The sequence below is a fragment of the Coptis chinensis genome, unplaced genomic scaffold (assembly GCF_015680905.1).
Source record: "Coptis chinensis isolate HL-2020 unplaced genomic scaffold, ASM1568090v1 utg5889_pilon_pilon, whole genome shotgun sequence".
Classification (NCBI taxonomy): Eukaryota; Viridiplantae; Streptophyta; class Magnoliopsida; order Ranunculales; family Ranunculaceae; genus Coptis; species Coptis chinensis.
The window spans coordinates 45,034-49,859 of NW_028238169.1; the positions used below are offsets into that span (position 1 = coordinate 45,034).

The window sequence follows — 4,826 nt, forward strand, 5'->3', positions numbered from 1 at the left end:
AGAGACTGTAGTTTAATGACAACTTCTTTAACAAATTCAAGATAAACAGTCTGATGTTTCAAAACAAACACACATTACCCTGTTTCAAAAGAATGAAAAGACAAGGAATAAGAGGAAGGTAGGGAGGTGTATTTCATGTCATTCTGCTGTGAAAAGAAACACAACTGAAATGTAATAGGGTAATACCCTAACAAAAACGATAAAGGCAGCTGATAATACACCATATTTGCTTTATGGAACGAACCTGAACCGATCTTGAAAGCTTCGGGGACATACTAGTATGAACAGACACAGATTGTAATAATCATACACTGTTTCAAATCCATTTGCAGACTGACCTCTTTTTATTTCAAAATTCAACTGAGGGAGACTTAATGAAATTCGGTGCTGAGTCAAAACCCATTGCTGCCAATTTGTGTATAAAATTACGTGGGCGGAGCTATTGTAAACCATTGTCATCATATATACTAAACCAAAATGGTACTCTCTTTTGCAACAAAACAAATCCAGAGATATTTTAAAAAATGTGAATCAAAGTGAATTACAATCAGAAATATTTAATAGTGTCTTACAATGACAAATAATGTTAATTACAACTTGCAAGAGGGATCCTGTCCATGCCAAAAAGAGTATCCCTAGATTACCAAAAAAAAAATGAGAAAAAAAATAGAGTATCCCCAAGTTAAAGAGCAACAAGTTATATACTTTGGAATTCCTTCAGCTGACCCCATGCGCACTCATCAGTTACATCAACCATGAATGTGACCTCATACGACTTCTTTGTGAAGGAAAGGAAAATCTCCTTAGCCTTCTTGATCTTGCCATAGATGTTGCAAAATGTCTTTCTGGTCCTCATTCATTCTTTTCACACAAGTCTTGAGAGCAGTCGTTAACTGTAAAAGTTCAGATAGTTACATCAGTATGAATGAGGAATCAGAGCAAAACACCATTGACCATCATAATCTGCAAAATGACAGAGCTAGTGACTTCCATAAGAATCAAATCTGGAGTAAAGGGAAACCATTTTGAATGACACTGATTCCACTGTTACATTTTTTAAGACAAGACTTTTATCTTACGTATTTCAAGTTTGAATGCATTTTGAGACCAAAATTTAACAGCTTAACTTATCGGTACCTGTGGGAATAGAAGGACTACCCAAATTCTGGAGGAGCAAAATACCTAGACATGTGTCTCTCCACTGTTCAAAACAGTCATTGATATCCAAAGGCAGCAATATTAGTGGAATAACTGAACAAGTATTTCCTTTCTGAGTGTATGAAACTGAAAGAGGGCGTTGCATGGTTCAGAAATCTTTAACTTGCTTTATAAGCAACTTTGGCGTGCCTGAACTCAAATTCGCTCAACCTACTACATTTTGCCCCCGCTGGGTGAAGTACTGGTCCAGGATTCCTATCTGACAGGAGTTATAAGGACATTGTCCTCATTGCGACTCTTATATCCATTGACATCCAGCTCTTACAGGCATGGGTAGCTCCGAAGCTAGAGAACTCATTATTTCGTATGAACTGATAGCTAATCAATTCATTTTCAACTGGGATGCATATTAAGGTTTAAGTGAAAAGATGACATCAATCATTTTCATCTAGCCTTTGACCTTATCCATGAGATACTTCATTCTTTACCGATCCATGAAACCATCAAAGAGATATTGCTAAAAACTTGAGTGCCAAAGGAGCTCAAACATGGGAAATATTTCACTATTGGAACTCCCCCCAGCCGGTGGAAAAATTAAATTTTACTAAATTCATATCAGCCAAAAACGCAGCAAGAAAGAGGAAAACTTGACAGCATAACACAAAAGAAATACCTTAGGTATCATATTGACATTGTATTCCTTGCTGGAGCCCAACTGTTCTGGAGGCTTGTCATCTGACTCCTGAATATCTTCCACAACTAGAGACCAGTAAGGGGAAAAAATGAACGCAATGACAGTCTGATTCTCAAAGAATGAGGCACACATCAAAGTATTAATTAGTTTGTACCTGAACAAGACTAATCGAGGTTGACTCCTCCGTATTAGTCATTCCTATCCTCCGTATTAGTCATTCCTATGCATATGTGATACCTGTTTCTCAAAGGAAATAATAAAAGCCTCAAACAAAATGATTTATAGCTTATGCAATAGTCTTAAGATGATCATGCCAAAATATTAAATGGTTGGGTCTTTCTTGATTGACTCCAACACTACACAAAACAAGAATAACATCACTACTCAGTACTCATGACGAACTAAATTAGAAACGAATAAAATTAACCAGCCTTCAATGAGCATACCATTCTATATATTTTTTAGTTTGAGCAGAAACTACCAGATGGAAATCCAGGCCTCCAGCAACTTACACTTTCCGCATTAAGAAAAAAAAAATAACAACTAGGAATTTTTTAGCCTGATTTGCCTCATTGATTCTAACTTTTTATTTTTTATTTTTGGTTGGCAAGCGGGGTTTTTAACGAGGTCCCCTACCCCTTTATTAATAAAAATAAAACTTGGAGTCAATTACATCTCATATACTGTTTTCCACTAGCATCCTCATATACAATTTTCCTAATATCTTCTGAGAAATAAATACAATTTTATTGATTCTAACTTCAATTGAATAATAATTGGAAAAGGTCCCAAGACAAAATAATTCTTCTTCCAAAAGTTGAAGAAAATAGATAAATCATACTGGTCCTCACTTGAATGTTGTTGCAAGTGAGATATACCCTCGCTCACCCCTAGAAAACTCATTGTACTACCATGACAGAAAACTTTGCGATATTTACGAGTTTTTCTTGTTGCTAGGTAAGCTGTCTTATATTATATATGAGTAAAACTTACATATGTGTATAGAGGAAGGATAGCAACACGTCTCCCTGTTCTTTCCTGTGCTACAGGGTAAACCCTAGCATCACTTGTAAACTCAGTGCTACAGGGTTCCCCTTGCATCACTTGTAAACCCGGTGCTACAGGGTTCGCCTAGCATCAGAACTCAGAAGTTCATAAAATTGAAGATGTGTTAAAGACTTCAACCAACAAAAACAACAATAGCACTTGGACTTGCACTCAAACGAAGTTGAAAGAGAATAGGGATTAAGGGACAATGATGAACAGCGAATAGATCTGGGATAAAGCGTTGAATGGTTGAACCTAATTGATTCCGTTCAGCAAGTAAAAAACTAATACATCTGGGATGGAAAAACCACTTTAAATTCCACCAAGCTACCTGTTCTTCATTTCTTTCTTTTTTTCAATCTCACTAATATTTTTCTTGGAATTTCCTGCGTATGGAAACGTCATATCACATAGTCAAAACTACAATTACACAAAATGTACTATGCAACAAAGAATAACCAAGATGTAAGCACTCAGAGATCGACCAACAATTTGGGTGGTAAGTTTCTAATTCATCCTGTATAAACTACCAAAGACACAACAATAACACGCCATTTAATTCAAGCAGCTTACAGAGGTGACATTTTAAATATCCCAACAGATAGTAACCATGAACAGATATAGTAATGTTGTGTTATTTTGAATAAAACAAGAGGTGAACTTGGTCTTGGGCTTGTGCTCTCTTTCATCCCTTATCTTCTTTTTGGTAGACCATTTTCTTTAAACTGTTTCGGATAAGTTTGGAAACAGAATTGGATATGGATTGGGAAACAGATGTGATAGACTTGTAGAATCCAATTCTTATTGGGTGCTCCACATTTTCCTCTATAAATACTCCTAGAGCAGCAGCTAATAATGTGTGCAAAAACTATTTTCTATACTAAGTTGAGGGCTTTCATAAGATCAGAATCGTGGTTTTTCTTTTCTTCTTTGGTTTATCTGCAGAAACAAAGGAGAGTCTATCCTGGTCATTTGTATCCCGGAGGTTGACGCTTTGTCCGCATAAAAGAGGAACAGACGCGAAACAACCTTTAAAGAAAGTTTGATCCGATCCTCGGCTCGACCTTCTTATTCACAGTTTGTTCTTGTTGCAGCAATTGTTACCAACAATTTTAAGGTTGTTTGACGATGAATACGAAGAAAGGTTAAGGTTTGTTTATCGATTTTCGTTTATGGATTAAGCGATTAAAAGGTACGTTATTGCGTTATGATTACAGTATTATCTAGTATATTTTTGTCAAGATTGCTCTACTAACAATTAGTATGTGGAGCCGAAGGTGACAACAAAAGTATATTGGTTTAATGCTAATCATGTTTTTTTTGAGTGGAAACAATAATCGCCTTGACTCTAGAATTAACACGTCTTGATTCTTGGTTTAAAAGATTTTATTGTTGTTCACTATATGGGGTATAAAGTAGGCCACGGGCTAGAAAATTTGTGTTTGACAATTGATGAGTTATATTGGGTTATGCTCTCGGTTTTGATTAATTTCATTAAAAGATGAATTGTTTAAGTGAAAGAACGTAAAAGGTTTACATCTGCTTTGCTTGAATTGTTTATCATCTTTGTGAACTTGCTGGATGTAATTGGGCATGACTTTAACGCATGTGCAGTTCTTGCTTATGCCACTAAAAAAGATCGAAAAGGGAAACACGTTTAGGATGTGTTTTTGTTCATGAGATATTGACTGTACGTAAGACGTTATCTATTTAGAATCACATGCGCAAGACATGTTCTATTCTATTTTATTAATGGTATTGATTACCATATATCGTGAAACTCACTTATTTGGTTTTGGTCCATGAACAATATCTGAGTTTGGAATTTGGAATTTGGAATTCGGAGATTGTCGAAAAAGAAGAAATAGTTCGAAATTCGGAATGGTGGGACAGTTCTGACGAAAACGGCTATAATTTATTGTTCGAT

At 35.7% G+C, this 4,826-nt stretch overlaps 1 long non-coding RNA gene across 1 annotated transcript; it reads right to left on the reverse strand.

The window, feature by feature from the left end:
- Nucleotides 1-511: 511 nt before the first annotated feature.
- Nucleotides 512-3,841, reverse strand: LOC147472993 (uncharacterized). Its single transcript, XR_015210618.1, has 4 exons — nt 2,846-3,841; nt 2,007-2,089; nt 1,832-1,917; nt 512-893 (listed from the first exon to the last, which is right to left on the reverse strand). It is a non-coding gene; the product is annotated as an uncharacterized LOC147472993 (long non-coding RNA).
- Between the last annotated feature and the right edge of the window lie 985 nt (nt 3,842-4,826).